Below are 17,474 nucleotides of genomic sequence, written 5' to 3' on the forward strand. Positions count from 1 at the left end.
GCGCGACTCAGCTTTGAAAGTCTGGAATTTATACCTGAACTGAAACTTGAGGAACCCTCAAATTTCATGAACAGTTCATGAATCTTGAGTGATGCTTATTTTCGCTAAATAGGACTGATCTGGTTTCGCTATGGACCAAAATGGTTACTGCGTGACTTCGGCGAGCCAGTATAACTTAAATTTACCTTTCTGCTTGACACTTTGTGCAACATTTTTTCTGGGCTTCTGTTCACACGCATTAGTGTTTCGATTGAACAAAATCATTACGGAATTTCAAGCTGTTTTTCACAAGGAATACTCTTTAATGAATAAACTTTTCAACCTCTCGTCAGTTGTTCATTTGAATAACAAAGCCAAAAGGAAAACTTTAGCCTTCTTTGTTGACTTTTCATGTGCCTTTGATACGACACCTATTAGTACGATTTTTTCAAACGAGCATTTAATGGTCTCTCCACCCATATGATATACATTTCATTGTTATACGAAGACACTTCAAATCATATTTGGCTCCTTGGCGTACCTTCTCGCACTTTTTATGCAAATCAAGGGGTAAGACAAAGTTGTCTGCTAAGCCCAACACGATTTTTTAATCACTTAAACCTTGCACTTTATTGCACCAGGATTTAATGATCTCTAAAGCTGTATACCCGAAATTTATATAAAAATCCTTAGTAAAAAGTTTGAAATTTTTATGAAAATTTCCTGAATTTTTACAAATTTCGTGCAAATTTTGAAACTTTGCTCTTTATGGTAGTTGTTGTAGTATGAACTATATTTTTATAAAAAAATAACAAAAATTACAAAGTAAAGAAATAGATGGTGAGAACTTATCAATATGTGGTGTACACTTCAATTTGACGTTGACTGTATGTACGTCTGTGGAGCTCCCGGACGCTGGATATTAGTCGACTGTGAACGCTTTTTTATGCCCACGCAACAAGTCCCCTCCGCGTTGCTTAAAATCAGCCTTTGTTAGATAAGCAGGTATGCAAATTAAGAGCGACCATTTTACAGCTTTGCAACTTGAAAAGGTGTCTGTGGTTATTGTAAATTATAATTGTAGTTGCTATTGATAGCACATCACTTATACGCCATGTACACCCAAATTAAAACTAAATAAGCAATAAATGAGCAGATTGGGAAACTTGTAAATACACTGGCTGCCAAAGCAATAAAATAATTCAGAATTTTTGATACAGTCGAGGAAATAAAATAAAACCAAAATATGTATGCAGGTGTAGGAATAAACACAGCGCAAATGCCGTGGCTTATGCGTAACGAAGCCAAACAAATAAAAGCAATTTTTTATTTACTTTTTATTTTTTATATTTTATTATTATTGACTATTGAAACAAAACTCTGCAAATATAAATAGGATATTAGCTGTATTTTTTTCTGCGTTAATAAATTTGCGCTTAAAATAAAAAAAAAACACGTTAACCAAATTGCCTGCCACATCAAAAGTTATCCTGGAAAAATTTCAAATGCTTGTAAAATGACAGATTTTATAAATTATATTCAAAAAACCATCTTTCCGTCTTTCCATTGGAGCTCCCACGCCTCTCAACAAAGTAAGTTAGGTTAGTTAGGTTTGGCAGCCGCATCGCACATAGAGATAACGATGCCACTTAGACCACGAAATGGGTCCGTTGTGAGCCGCGGGGGCTGGGCTACACTTCCCTCTCCATATTGAACTATCCTGAGCTTTTGACAAAGCGTAAAAGGTTGTTGACACCTAAAGTGTATAGATTATCTGCTTCTGGCTAGAGCTGGGCATGTGCAAAAAAGGTGTTGAATTGTTTCCGACTCCTCCTCATTTCTGCAGCTACGACAGAAATCATGCGTGTATACGCCTAATCTCCTGACATGATTTCCTATGAGACAATGTCCAGTGAGGGCACCTACTAAGGTCCTGATTTGAAATCTTCTCAGTTTTATAATACTCGTGGGCAGACGTAAATTTAGCCTTGGCCATGTTTGCTTAGCAATTTCAAAGATATTGACACTAATCCATCTTTGATTTGCAGAACTTATAAGTGCGTTCTTAATGAGAAGCTTACAAGTGGCGAGAGGTATCTCCATAAAATTACTTATGTCTGGCATACAGGTACCTTCTCTTGCAAGTTCGTCTACCCTACAGTTCCCTGGTATATCTCTGTGGCCTGGAATCCAGCATAAGATTATACGATATTGCTTGGCCATCTCCTTTAGAGATTGGCGACAACGTAAGACACTCCTTGATGTTGTTTGGAATGCATCCAGGGCTCGTAGGGCAGCTTGGCTGTCTAATAGAATGCTAATATCCGTTGATGATATTCTATTTATTTTTAACCATTTTAAGGCTTCATGAATAGCGTTTATTTCCGCTTGAAAAACACTAGAGTGATCCGATAGTATAAAGGATTCACTAATAGAAAGCTCTTCGCAATATAACCCTGATCCTACACCGTTGTACATTTTAGATCCGTCTGTGTAGATCCTAACGGGTGTGTTGGGTGTTGGACCTTCTTTAAGCCATTCCAGTCTAGAAGGGATTTTCATTAGGGAATTCCTTTCGAAGCAAAGAATGGGAGGGTGATAATCACAGTCACTGGGTATATCCGTGTAGGAGTCTAGGATAGTTGAATGTCCAAGTGTGACAGTCCTTCATTGTGAGCTCGCTTTGAGCCTTAAAGCGGAGCAGGCCGCTGAGTATTTGCAGACGAAATCTAGGGGTGGCAGATGCAGCATGATGTCCATAGCCATGGATGGCGTGGTTTTCATGACGCCACATATTGATAATTCCGCTGATCTCTGCACCTTATTCAATAAATTAGAATAGGGGTTTTTCTGCATATCACACAACCAGACAACATTTCCATATACCATAAAACAATGGGTCTGACGACAGCAGTGTAAAGCAAATGAGCAACCTTAGATTTAATTCCCTAGGCCTTACCTAAAGCTCTCTTACAGGCATAAAAAGCTAGGTTCGCTTTCCTGACTTTTTCTAAGATGTTTGACTTCCATGCCAGTTTCCTATCTATGTTTAGTACCAAGTACTTGGTTTCTTCCGAAATCACAAGAGCTTCCCCCTTGAGTATAATTGGACTTAGCTGAGGGATTTTGTGTGTGAGTTGGGATTTGTCTGGGTTGACTCCTAGGCCACACTTTTCTGCCCACCTAGAAAGTATATCAGAGCATTTTGTATTAGGTCTGCTAATGTAGATACAAATTTACCAGATATAGCAATAACAACATCATCAGCGCTATCATCAAGCTATCATCATCTTACAGCCCACCGATTCCAGTATTAAATAATAACAAAAATAAAAGAAATATTTTCTGGGCTAAATTTTTAAATCGAATGCGATTGGCTTACTATTTGAAATGGGATGAAACGTTGTTGGAAAAAAGCAAGCGGGCAGAAAAAAGCGAAATATTTGCAAATTGTATTTGTAGTGTTGACACAGGCAAAAAATGTGGAATAAAGCACTAAACTGTACATGGTAGGTAGGTAGGTAAGATGGCAACAGTACCCCAGGCACACTTCAAGTAGCACTTACGTGCCGTTTTGATACCATAATGTGGACCACTGCCTGTGCAAGGTAAAATTTTGGGAAGAAAAAACCTTCTACAGCCATCTAGTGCTATTGATGTAGTGGAAGAGAGAAAAGAGATGTCGACTGGAGAATTTCTTTAAGTCAAGGCGCCTAGCCGCCAGAGCCGGACATTTGGAGAGAAAATGTTCAACAGTCTCTTTCTCTGTAGGAATAGGGGTTGTACGGAATTCCAAGATTCTCCGCATGATTCTTCCAAGAAACCGCAGTGGGTTTGGAAATTGAATGGCGGGGGATTCCTATCACCTTAAGCGTATTGGGGCCATAGTGTTTTCGAAATAGAACACAATGAGATGGACTTCCATCTATCAAACTATACCTAAAGTATACTAAACAGAATACATAAAGCACTGGAGAATGGGGTAAGGCAAAGTTATTTTAAGTATGGCATAGAACAATTAAAAACTTGATGGATTTTTAAAGCCAGAAGTAATTGCTTTATGCTTGATTGATTTTACAATAAAAGCTGCTGCTGATTTGTGCGACTCAAATATGAAAACAATGCCGCTGTACTTTCATTGCGAAGGCCGTCCTTAGTAATGCCGAAAGAGTTCATGTTCTAAATGGTGTAAATGACCTTATTATTGTATTGACCTTTAAAATCGTTTATTTAAATTTTTTCAAGATTATTTTTTAATTTTTATTTTTAGATTATTTTTTTATCTGACTCCCAAAAAATATAGAGTTTATATGAATAAACGAGCAAGAATTAAAACTATGAAAGATAACATTCCGTGTGAAAGTTGGAGAGTGAGCGCCAGTTCCACGTAAATGTAATATCATCGAAAATTTCATCTCAAGCCACAAGCCACAGAAAAGGCGTATTTGCCACTTACATATTATAGGCCTTCTAAAGCGTTTTTCAGTAAGAGCGCTTCAACTTTTATCTGACAGGGAGGGCGAACGACGCAATATTTTTTATTTTGAGCTTGTCATTTGTAAACTTCATTAGTATACATTTCATCATGGAACGCTACACACTTGAGCAACGATTGCAAACCATTGAATTTTGTTATAAAAATGCGTGTTCTGTTAAGAAAGTTTAAAGTCGAAAAATCATCTTCAGTGATGAAGCTCACTTTTGGCTCAATGGCTTTGTCAACAAGCAAAATATGCGTTATTGGGCAGAAAGCAATCCACACGTGATTCATGAGGCACCGTTGCATCCCGAAAAAATCACTGTTTGGTGCGGTTTACATGCCGGCGGCGTAATTGGTCCATATTTTTTCGTTGACGAGAACGATCGCCTCGTTACTGTGAATGGAAATCGATACCGCGACATGATAAACGATTATTTTTGGCCGCAATTGAATGGTATGGACTTAGACGACATGTGGTTTCAACAGGACGGGGCCACAAGCCGCACAGCACACGCTACAATTGATTTGTTGAAGAGTAAGTTCGATGAGCGCATTATTTCCAGAAATGGACCGGTCGAATGGCCGCCGCGCTCGTGTGATTTAACGCCTCTAGACTATTTTCTTTGGGGTTATGTGAAGTCATTGGTCTACAGTAACAAGCCGGCGACGATTTGTGAGCTCAGAGCCAATATTGAACGCGAAATTGCTGGAATTTCGGCCGATTTATGCAAAAGAGTGGTCGAAAATTGGGTTCAACGATTGGACTTCGTAAAACGTGCACGCGGTGGTCATGCAAAAAAAAAATCGAATTTCATACTTAAATGTATATGTTTAAACTCGATAATAAAAAAAAAATTACCTAAAAAAGTCAAACCGTGTTTGTGTTTTATTCAAAAAAGTTCAAAAGTTAAAGCGCTCTTACTGAAAAACGCTTTACAACATAAACCCTGTGAGAAAATGATAGCACATCAGCAACTGGTCAAACAGTGTTTGTTGAACGAAGGATTATTTTCCAAGGCAGAGCAAAACTTAGGTAGTAGGGGTGCACAAATGTTGACCAGAGAAGCGACAAGTCCTCTTGTTTGCAACGAAATGCCAAAATCCATCAGGAAACCAAAATGCTGCAGCTACAGACGACACAAAATATCAGTTAATTTATACACTTCAAATTACGAATTACAATTTTAGACCACCATTTACTTATACAAAGCCCACCCTTTATATACAAAATATGTTTTAATCCAAGCCTACTTATTTCTGCAGAAAATCAAAGCCTACTTATTTCACAGAAAAACAAGTGCTGATAAACCTTAAAGTGTATAACTCACAAATTTCAGTTTACATTTCAGTTTACATTATGAGTGAATATTTGAGTATTTTAATATTCGTTGCGAATGCCATTAGGGTGACCCAACAGTATTCTTCTCCTGATCTGCACCCAAGTTAATTAATTAATAAATCGTTAGCTTCTGGTATCTGTAGCGATGAACGGAAAATGACAGTTGTTACTCCCATTTTTAAAAGTGATAAAAAAATGAGTTCAACAATTACAGACCAGTCTCGCGGCACTCGTCACTAACGAAATTATTTGGAAATATTGTGAAAGAAGGAATGTATTTTGCAACTAAAAGTATCATATCACCAAACCAGCATAGTTTTGTGGCAAGTAGGTCTACAGTTTCTAATTTGGCAGTTTTCATTGAATACTGCCTTGCGGCTTTTGCGGCAGCGCATCAGATCGACTGTAGCTGCTATATTGATTTCTCGAAAACGTTCGATAAAGTATCGCATACAATTTGAATAGCTAAACTTCTATTTCCTAATTTGGCTGCGATCTTACTTATGCAAAAGATATTGAGTAGTTTCTGCTGATGATGCCTCGTCTGCTCCTTTTCCACCATACAGGTTTCGCTTATAGTATGCAACAGAAACTGTTAGTTTGGGGTATGGAAGGGCCTTTTTGTAGATCAAAGGAAATATTTATTTGGGTTCATTGATGCTGAGTTTTGATCTTCTTTTAGCCAATTCTGCATTTTTCAAATATACGTTATATTCTTCTAAAAGGCTGATTTTTTCATTAGGGTCTGAGGTAGCTTTAATTTTCAAATTTAAGTAATCCTCTATCTTTTACTGCCATTTTACTGTTTCATGCATGGAAAATCGAATCTACGCTCTCCCGAATGATAGTCACGCTCTAATCCATTCTGCCTGTAGGCTATTCGGGTGCAGTTATTTCAGCATATAATCTGCAGCGGTTGTGCTTTTCAGAAATAAAGATTTTGCCTTCTCGACCCACACTTTTAACTAGACCCCAGGTGGAGCTAAAAGGCTTAGGAATTCTCCAAGTATGGAGTATTCTTATTAGTCCACTAATTTTTTCCATCTGTTCTCAATTTTTATAATTAAACCATCTCCCTTCCCGCTTTTTCTTTCTCATCATCTCATTCGTCTCATCCAGTCACCGACAGAAGTCTACATACACCCTTCCCTTTCGTTGTTTACAAAGTACAAACACTTACAAATGTGCTTATGCAATTTCATTTGAAATCTTTTTCTAATCGCCTTAACTAAAACCAATCCATTCTTTAACATAAAAAAACTCAGTTATGCTAAAAAAACGCGAAAACAGCGTTGACAAAAGTGTACATACAGAACCGGTTTCCTAGCTTGTACTCTGATATCCTATGTTGTGATAACGGTAAAATACCGTTGTCTATTTCTTTCCTTTTTTATGTTTGTTGCTTTGCTAATATTTGCAATTTGAATACTTAAGCATCTACAGTGGCTCCTCGAAAAGAAATATCAGTTGACGTTAGAAATTTTGTTATTCAGCACAGGTAGGAAAAAAAATCATATGGCGAAAATTCAAACATCTTAAACTTCAGTCGTGCAACAGTCCAGACCATTGTAAAAAACTTTTAAAATAGTGGTTCCACCGAAAATAAGCCGCGCAATGCCCGCTCGATCAAACTATCTCGCAGAGACGTCAGCTTGATTTTAAAAGAAGTGGACAAAAATCCAAAAGATTCTGCTCCGAAATTGGCCGAGGATATAGCAAACTCATCCAACAAGTGTGTTCATCCAAGAACAATTCAAAGAGCTCTGAACAAAAACAGCTTTCATAGTAGAACACCACGAAAAAAGCCTCTTATTTCTGAAAAAAAAATCGTAAACTTCGCCTGGAGTTCGTCAAAGCACACAGGGAAAAGGGGATGGATTTTTGGCTAAAAGTTTTGTTTACAGATGAGTCGAAGTTTAATATTATATATTCGGTAGCGATGGAAGAGCAAACGAGTGTAGGAGAAAAGAAAAAATACTGCACTGAGTCCGAAGAATTTGGTATCAACAGTGAAGCATGGTGGCGGCAATGTAATGGTTTGGGGGGTTGTTGCTGCATCTCGAGTTGGAAGATTAGTATTTATTGAAGGTAATATGGATCGTTATAAATACAAATCATATTGGAAGTCAATCTGAAATCATCGGCGGATGATTTGGAGCTTGGTCCAGATTGAATCTTTCAACAGGATAACGATCCAAAGCACACAGCACTGATTGTGAAGGATTGGCTGCTTTACCATGCTCCAAGTCAATTAAAGACCTTCAGTACTCAAAGAACGACTAATACTCGTAGAAGCTTGGAACAATATAACTTCTGCAGAGTTAACAAATTTAGTCACCTCGATGCCACGACGGCTTCAAGCTGTAATTCATGCTAATGGTGGACCAACTAAATACTAAGAAGCAATATTACTTACAGTCAAGTGAAGTTTTTCGCACTAGAGTAAGATATTTGTGTACTGTATGTATGTAGACTTTTGTCAACGTTGGTTTTAGGTTTTTTTGCCTTAGCTTTGCTATTTTATGTTAATGTATGGATTTTTTTAAGTTTATAATGATTAGAAAAAGCTTTCAAATAAAACTGAGTAAACACATTTTTCAGTAAAGTGTTTGAACTTTCAATCCAGTGGAAATTGGGGGTGTATTTAGACTTTTGTCGTTCACTGTAGATCCCTCATGGATAGATCAATTTCCTCATTCAGCTGTGTTCTTCTGCTTTGGCGTATTTTTCTATTCAATCTAGCCACCGACTCGCTCTAACCATCTAGGATCTTTCTAGAAATTATATTGTAACAACCCGTGAGTTGGGATGAACATTTTATGCATTTTTTCTAATTTTTGAATAAAGTTTGAAAACTGGATTTATACAGGTGGTTTTTAGAAATATACAAAAATTATGAAAGTTCAAAAAAAAAAAAAATAATAAAAATAAAAATAAAATAAATATATTAAATCCAAAAAAAAACTAGTTAAAATTGCTAATAATATCCGAGGTGCCACCATAATAATAAAAAAAATTATTTTTATTCTCCCAACAATATCATCTTAACCACTTCACGGCATTCAAATCACAAATCACGAAGTCTTATTACGCTTAATTTAGTATAGAACAAAAACAATTTAAGCTAAATTGATTTTCAACGGATTTCATGAAACATTTTTCTCGCTTGAATTGTATTAAAATGCACGTTCACACTCATCCATCAGCCCACTAAGGCGGAAAAGTAAAAAGTAAACAGCCAGCCATTTGATTCGGTGTGTGTGTGTGTGTGAGTGTGTGCATGCAGTATTTGCAGCCAAAACGCACCCACTTACATAGCTAAATACAAGCGCAGTCGATTCAAATTCATTTCAATTTAACTGCCACCTTCATTTCCAGACCCAGACCCAAACACAATACAATTCCCATTTGGGGAATGACAAAACCTTATCAGGCCGACCTGCCTCAGTCACTGCCCCGAATGTGCGACTTATCAGACAATGTATGTATGTGTGTGTGTGTGTGTGTTTCCCTCGCAGACGGCGAACGTTTTTTTATCATTCACATTTCTGAAAGTGTGTATGTGTGAGTGCATGTGGGGTTGTGTGTCAACGGCGCTACCTGTGAGGTGGCTGATACGTACAACCTTGATTGTTGCTTTTGTAAACAATTGAAGTTGTTGTCATTGAAAATTTGCAATTCACATTAGGAGGCGTTTGCTTTTATTTTTTTGTTTTTTTGTTTTTTTTTTGCTTTCTTGCTGGTATTTTCAAAATATTGCCTGCATACAGAGCGCGTTTTTCATGCCTTCAGTTTTATTTTTTTATTTTGTTTTTTGGTTTTGCTAAAAACTTGTGTTTGTAATTTGTATTCTTACTGTGCCGTTAGATTATCCGCTTTTTATTTGCTTATCCTTTGTATCAAAATATCTCTGCATCTCCGCCATTCACTTCATTGAGCAACTCACAGTATTTGGAATAAATCACAAAAATTTTTAACAGAACTCAGATTTTTTTTTTTTGTTTTTTGGTTTTTTAGTTTTCGCGCATTAACTGCTCAACGATTTACTTATTAACCGTTATTCACTACCATAAACTTTCTATTCACATTTAAATTTGTTTTTTGTGGCTTAACTTTTGGCCGCTGCTGCCTTCAAATTGAGACGTTCAACACGCTTCGCGTTCCCGGGAAAACTGTTTTTCACTTGATGCATGCGATGCCTCGAAAGTGTGTGACTGGAGTGCTGCGCGCACACTAACATACAATTCACTAACGTACACACACACACACACACATACATACTTTGCCACGCATACACTCACTTGTGCATAGCAAAAGACATAGCGCTTTGCCATTAGATTTGAGTCCGCTCCGGGATAAAAGCGCTCCCATTCCTCCCTTCAGCACGTTGACTATGCGTGTGTGCTGTTATTGTTTTTGTTGTTGTTGTGCAAGTGCAGCTCTATCCAGAAATTGTTGTACAAGTTGAAGGCGAATTCGCTTTTCGGGTGAAAATCTACAATGGCTGAATTGTTGGTGAGCCTCGGCAGAGAGTGAGAGCGCGCCGCTTGAAAGCTTTTGCTTCTGGATGGTCTTACTTGTGAATGGCAAAGCTTTTTGTGTTTATTTTTGCTGCTGTTTTGAATGGCTGTTGCTTGTATGTATGTATGTATGTTGGAATTATTGTTGAATTCGCATATTTTGCTGTTGGGTTTTCTATGAATTTATGGAGTTATTGAGAGAAGCGCGGAGTTTCGGTTTCAAAATCCAAAAAGCTGAACAAAAATAAAAATGTTACAGACTATTCTTGGTTTATTCGAAAGAGAAAATATTCGCATTATTTATAGTAAGCAATTTCATTCAAGTGGCTGCTTTGGCTGGCTTTGCAGTGGCTTAAGTTCTTAAACTCAGTATTCGCCCTCAGTGCCTGAATCGTTAATGGGCTATTCTCATAACAACAGCCTTTTAACCCACAAAGAAAAGAAGGCTTCCGACGTCAAACTGCAACGCAGGTCTGACCAAATAACAGCGACTAGATGGCATAAAACTCAATTACCGAACTTGACACGCAAAAGATTTTGTAGAAACCAAAGATCGTTCAAGTCCTTCTCTTCAATTAATATATGGGTAAGGCTTTCTCAAGTGGGCCACAAATTTACCAAAGTGAATAGTTTGCGATGAAATTCAGCCAGGACTTAGTTCTATCATCCAGGACCACACTCAGAAAATTTTGTTGTAAAATTCTAAATAGTTTTTGTTTTATTAACTATCGAAGTTTTTTGCAGCGCTTGAATAATTATCACATTTCTCGTAAAGTAAGTATCCGATTACAACGATTTTTCAACTGCAGACTGATAAAGGATGATATTTTCCAAAAACGTTATTTTTGTTCCGAAACTTGATGTTTTGTTGTTGTAAATAATTTTTTTTAATAAACAATGAAAAATTTAACTAATTTCTGCGCCTCTGGGATGAAAATTTTGTAAGGATATTAACGTAATAAACATCTGTGCATCTATGTATGGAAAAAATGCGTGCAATTCGAAAACGATTAATTACAATTAATTTTTTTGTGCCAGAATGCGCGCTTCGACTTACGCGGACGCGCACGGACACACAAACGGCGGCTCGCGGGCGGCTTGCGAAAAACCGTGTTTCGGACACGTCTCAACGCGATATGCTTCCGTAAGATCAGTTTTGTCGTCGATTCCGTGCGGGTTTTCCCATCTCCAGACGCTGCTAACACTCTACAAGGATCTCATCATGCCGGTCCTAACGTATGGCGTAGAAGCGTGGACGATGACAATATCCGATGAAGCCTCGCTTGAGGTGTTTAAGAGAAAGATTCGGCGCAAGATTTTTGGACCTTTGCACGTTGGCAACGGCGAATATCGCAGACGATGGAACGATGAGCTGTATGAGCTTTACGGCGACATAGACATAGCGGAGCGAATAAAGATCCAGCGGCTACGTTGGCTGGGTCATGTCCTCCGCATGGATACAAACGCCCTGGCTCTGAAAGTATTCAATGCGGTACCAGCTGGTGGTAGTAGATGAAGAGGAAAACCTCCTCTGCGTTGGAAAGATCAGGTGGAGAAGGACTTGGCTTCACTTGGTGTGTCCGACTGGCGCCGGTTAGCATGAAAAGAAACGACTGGCGCGCTTTGTTAAACTCGGCCAAAATCGCGTAGGCGGTGATCGTGGCGAAATTATGATTTTAACTACTTTTCAAATAAACGAACTCTTTGGACTGCACAACAGCGAATTTGGAAATAATTCGCAATATTTTCGAAAGTTATTCAAGCACCAAGCGATTTATTTTGTTCCGCTGAGATATGATACTGACTTTGAGTCAAGATTTTTTGCGGGAAAGAGCTGTGGCTGTCAAAGAACTTATGATTATAGAAAAACACTGTACGAACCACCCTGTATTGGGCAGACTGGGAGATCTTTGACTATAACCACAACTCAAATTTGTGTTACTTCATAAATTTATTCTCGGTCCAAAATGTTAGTTAATGAACTAAGTTCTCGTCACTTGCGGAAAGTTTTGATTGTTGTTTGTTTTTATTCGAAAAAAAGTCTAGTTGAGACTGTAATTAATTAATTAATGTAATTAATGAAAGAATGTGTCGTTATTTACGTAGAGGAAAGTACTTTGCAACATTTTTGGCCCTGCTCGCGTACATGACCGTTACCGCAGTCAAATGAACCACGGCTGCGTGAGCTTTACGGAAATATTGACATAGTCAAACAAGTCACCTTGCAGTGACTACGGTGGCTGGGTCAAGTCGTGCGTAGGGAAGGTACTGCTCCGGCAAAGAAGATATTTGAAACGATAATTGGCGATCGACGACGAAGAAGACGTTCTCGTGTCCGGTAGAAGGACCAAATTGAAGATGACCTGACTTCTCTTGGCTTAAGAACCTGGAATAGATATGCGGGAAATGGTGACATCTGGCGTTATATTATTCAGCAGCCTGTAACTCCATTCACAAGCGCATTGTTACGACCAATTAAGTAAGTAAGTGTCGTGAATGGTACGAATGCCTCAAGAGCGATGATTTTGATGTCGACACCCAATTCGTTATGATCTAATTATTATAAGTAACTCAAACCGGGTAAACCCATCAAGAATGGGGTGAAGTTCAGCGCACTTAATAGCGCTGGTTTACTGGGGTGGCAGTTCTTGGTCTGCAAAAACCCGAGCCATTCCGGTAAGTAAAAGCGACTGCCATGGGAATTAAATAATATTCTTTGGGAGTTTCTTACCAACTTCCTAAGCTCCCAACCTCCAAATGCCGTCATTGGATTCCAAGAGTCACGCATCGTAAACGCTACTACTAAAAGCTACTTCGTGAAGCGCGCGGTATTTGAACACAATTGACACAATTGATCAAAACAGCTTGTTTTCTGGGCCCATTGTTAGAAGAGTTTGGTGAAGATGATCAGGGACTACATCATACTAGCAGGGCTTGATGAACTGCTGCAACAACTGGTACCGAACACAGTTTATGGATGTGAGTTGAACATTCAGGGGAAACTGACTTAAGTAGTTTCCCACCAGCTTTATAATGACTGGCTTTATGTTGCAAAAGGGGTGAGGATATGCTTTGAAACACGGAAATGGAAGATTTACCTTACCCGTAGTACTCCCCAGATGTTGCTTCTTCCGACTATCATTTATTTCGATTTTTGGCACTTGACTCTGCACACCTTAGACTTGGCAGATTAAATAACCACGTTCGCCCGCTTTCATCGGAAGTTCAGTATCTAGGAATGGTAATTGACTCTAAACTCCATTGGAAACCTATATAATGAAAGTCGGGTAAAGAAGGTTAGCATAGCTTTGTACTCCTGTAAATCAATGTTCCGCAAAAAATGGGTACTCATGGCACAGATCATTCTTTTGAAGTACTACGAAGTGATTCTACCAATTTTAACATGCGAATGCCTGATTTGGTGGGAAGGTCTTCGGAATGGATATAATACATTAAACTAGGGCGAGTGTAAAGAACTTCTTGTACTGGTTTCACCAGTGTATGTAGAATTTGTCCAAGTGCTGCCCTGAATGTCGTTTTGCACTTACTTACCGTCGACTTTTAGTTATTTGCGTCGCTGCCCAAAGTGCAATCAGGTTAAAGCAGGTTGACCTCTGGAGGTAATCTCTCAAGGGAAATGGTCTCATTTTTAGTCAGTTAACACCACATTTCTTTGAACTTCGGACAGAACTCTTTATTCGCAAACTGGAATTTGAGGGTCGTGCCAGGGCATTCTTTCCAAGTAGGCAGGATTGAAAGGATGAGAAAAGAATTACCAGACTTCTGTCTCCCCTAACGGCTCGAAGATGGAATCGGGAGTCGGAGCAGAAGTTTTCTCTAAATCTGTCAATTTATCTATTTCCTTAAAATAGATGAATAGTGTTTTTCAGGCAAAAGTCTTTGTGATCCTGCAGGAATGGCGAATGTTTAGCAAATGTGGAAGCGAGGGAGATATACAACTTTTTTCCGACCGTCAAATCGTCATCGGGGATCTGACGACGCACATCCAAACTGGTTACCTCCCGTAAGGATGTGCAGGTTACATTTCTCTGAACTGGGTTCCAGGACGTAGGAAGATAGAGGGAAGTTAAATTGCTGATGAGCTTGACAGGAAGTGGTCGACGGAATTTGGCTCAGCGGCGTCCCCCTGACTGTTGCTAAAGGGAAATTGCACAACTTATTTCTCAGAAAAGCGCAGAAAAGATGGAGCTACATTAATTCATGTGCTATTTTAAAAACCCTTTGGCCCCAGTGCAATAGACAAAAGGCTCAGAAAGTTATAGAAACTCCACGCCATTAAGTTTCCAAACTCATAGCTGTGTTTCTCGGCCATTGGGCAGTCGGCCAACACGCGGAAAAGCTGGGTTCAAGGTTTGATACCCATTGCTGACTCTGTTAGGACGTTTCAGAGAAGGAGACTGTTGAGCACTGTTTCTGTAAATATCTGTTTTATTTAAGTATACACAGGTGACGCAGGCATTAAAAAATAAATCCCTTTCCGCATTTGGCAACCCTGCTCAAAGTAAGCGCCCCAGCTGACGTCTTGAATGGGTGAATAAAATCATGAAAACCTTGGAATGAGTGCATGAAGTTTATATTATGCAAAATAAAGACAAGTGAACTTGATTAGACAATACCAAAAAGTTAAAGAGTCCACTTAATAGTGAGAATCACACGATAAGGCACTACCCGCCGAGCAGCCAACACGCACTCACTCACTTACGAGCGACAGGTGAAAAGAAAACAAAAGGACGCACTTCTGAAATCGTTAGACTAAGCGCTTTAGTGAGCCCAAATGAGACTGTCTTCTCCTTCGGTTGCTTTGGCGTTGCGTGTGTAGCTGTGTAAGTGCGTTTGTGGGTGTGTAAGTGCGTGAGTAGATGTGTAAGTGCGTTTGTGCGCAAAGTGGAGGTAATGATGCGTGGTGCAGGTGGTGTGAGTAGGTGTCGTTGCCTGTGCGCCAGCTTGCATTACAGAGCTGATTACTTTCCACTGCGTGTGTATCATCTACAGCAAGCAACAACAATAACAAAGCATATGCGGTGCGCATTTTATTGCTGATGTTGATGATAGCGCTGCTTTGGTGACATTTGTTTGGTTTATTTGAGCAGCTGTTGATCCTGTTGCGACCAGCGTTGCCTGCCAGTTGTGCTCGACTGTCAAGCAAACGACTTACCGAAGTGTCACTTATTGTCTGGGTTTACCAAAGAGATCTCGGCTAAAGCCAATGTGACGCTTAGCACAACCGCCGGCGTATCAGCGCACCAGCGCGCCATGTGGCAAAAGCTACGAGTGAGCAGTAAAAGCTGCATTGGGTTGCATAAAATTACTAGTGTTTGTTCGTTTATTTCGTTGCTTTGTTAGCGGATTCTTGCAACTACACCAACATTACTTAACTGCTTCTTTTTCGTACATTTTCGCATGTTCGTTCGCCTTCTGCAGTTGGAATAATCGCAGCCGTTGTACGGGCGTTACGGTTCAAATAGCGCTTTAACATTTCACTTACGAGCATTTACATGCATTTATCATGCTAAATGTGTATTTGTGTGGGTAACTGTATTTAATTCTTTGTACATTAATTTGCCCTCGTCGTTTTAAATATTCAATGAAATGTTGCTCATACGCAGTGGTTTCACGTTCGCCTTTTAATGCGTACATTTGCACGTATGTACATATATGTATATGTGTATGTGTGTATGTGTGCGTGCATTTAATATGCGTGACTCAATTCATGGTCGTTTTGAGATTTTAATAATCATTTGATGAGCAGCTCAAGTCATTTGCAATTTCATCGCTTGTTGTCATTTAATATCTACACAAATAAGCATCTACACAGCCCACGGTCACACATCCACGCATAGGTGGTGCATGAATGAATTTTAATTAAACTCGTCATACGTATTTTTATGTTTATTCACTTACTCAAATAGCTGTTGTATCTAATTTATTTCGCATTCGTAATTCCTTGATATTGAAACAATTGAAAGAAAAAGTGCAATCAGGCCTTTTAAAGGCAATTCAAATGACTAACAAATGTGTTGAGAGCGAGGGGTGACAGCGGGAAGCAGCGATGGTATAAGAGGCAAACAATGAATAAGAATTGTATAGATATCGCATGGGATATTGAAAAAGATATGCCGTGAACATATTTATTTACGGTAGAGAGCAGTCGGTCTTAAAGCAGTCTTAGTACCATAGATTGACCGCATTTCTGGCCGTCCCTAGAAGTAGTTGTCTGTCTGTTTAAGAACGGCCTGCGGTCCTTAGAATATTCTTCTCATAGAATTGGACATGAATATGAATGCAGAAAGATGTAAAGCGTAATTTAAAAGTAATGCCTAGATGTTCTCGCTAGACCTTTTTTATGCCATTTTCGAAATTTGTCAAGTAGTCACATGTACAATTTTAGCCATGGATTCTTACACGATAGAACAACGCGTTGAGTTTATTCAAATTTATTATGAAAATATTCGATCTTTAAGAGCAACATATCTGAAAATTCGTGATTTATTTTTTGATTTATATAATAGTCCGAATGAATCGAAAATTCCAAGGTCAATGAATAAAATCAGCAAACTGGCTCTATTCATGATAGGCAAAGGAGTGGAAAACTGAGCTTTCTGTTGCGAATGTTTCTGCTGTAGTGCAAAATGTAGCTGAACAACCTTCAACATCGATATTTCGATGTTCTCAACAATTTGGCATTCACGTATCGACTGTTTAAAGAAGTTTACCAGCAGAAGTACTTCTGGTGGACATTTAAATGATGAGATTTTTTACAAATAGTTATTAAGCGCTGTATTTTGACTGAAAATAGTTAAACTGGAAATAGTCCAAATTTTTACATATGCACGACTTTATACATCTGGTACATAATTTTGTTTTCGGTCGAAAAAGTGTTATTTCTATTGGATATGGGAATAAGTTTTCGTCCTTACTTAGCCAAAGTTACGAATTAATATATTTGAACAATTAAATAATAAATGAATTATGTGAAGTTTGTGCCATTGGAAGCTACAACTTTACTCCATCTTTCAGGCAGGTTACGGATTCCTCTGACAAAAAATTCGCGCTCTTTTGACTTCGTCCATTCCTTGAGCCAGTTTGCGATGCTCCCGTAAGGAGTGAACCGCTTTCCAATAAGGGCTAACTGTAT

General features: G+C 38.7%; 1 protein-coding gene and 1 pseudogene across 1 annotated transcript in view; one reads left to right on the plus strand and one right to left on the minus strand.

Moving 5' to 3' along the window:
- LOC128857118 (ras-related protein Rap-2b) overlaps positions 1-9,975 on the minus strand; it is a 143,060-nt gene extending 133,085 nt beyond the window's left edge. Inside the window, exon 1 of the mRNA XM_054092694.1 lies at positions 9,399-9,975. The gene's annotated coding sequence lies outside the window, so the exon portion shown is untranslated. The remainder of the gene's footprint in view (positions 1-9,398) is intronic.
- LOC128856590 (pre-mRNA-splicing factor CWC25 homolog) overlaps positions 1-17,474 on the plus strand; it is a 64,818-nt pseudogene that overhangs the window by 20,634 nt on the left and 26,710 nt on the right.

The sequence above is a fragment of the Anastrepha ludens genome, chromosome 3, assembly GCF_028408465.1.
Source record: "Anastrepha ludens isolate Willacy chromosome 3, idAnaLude1.1, whole genome shotgun sequence".
NCBI lineage: Eukaryota > Metazoa > Arthropoda > Insecta > Diptera > Tephritidae > Anastrepha > Anastrepha ludens.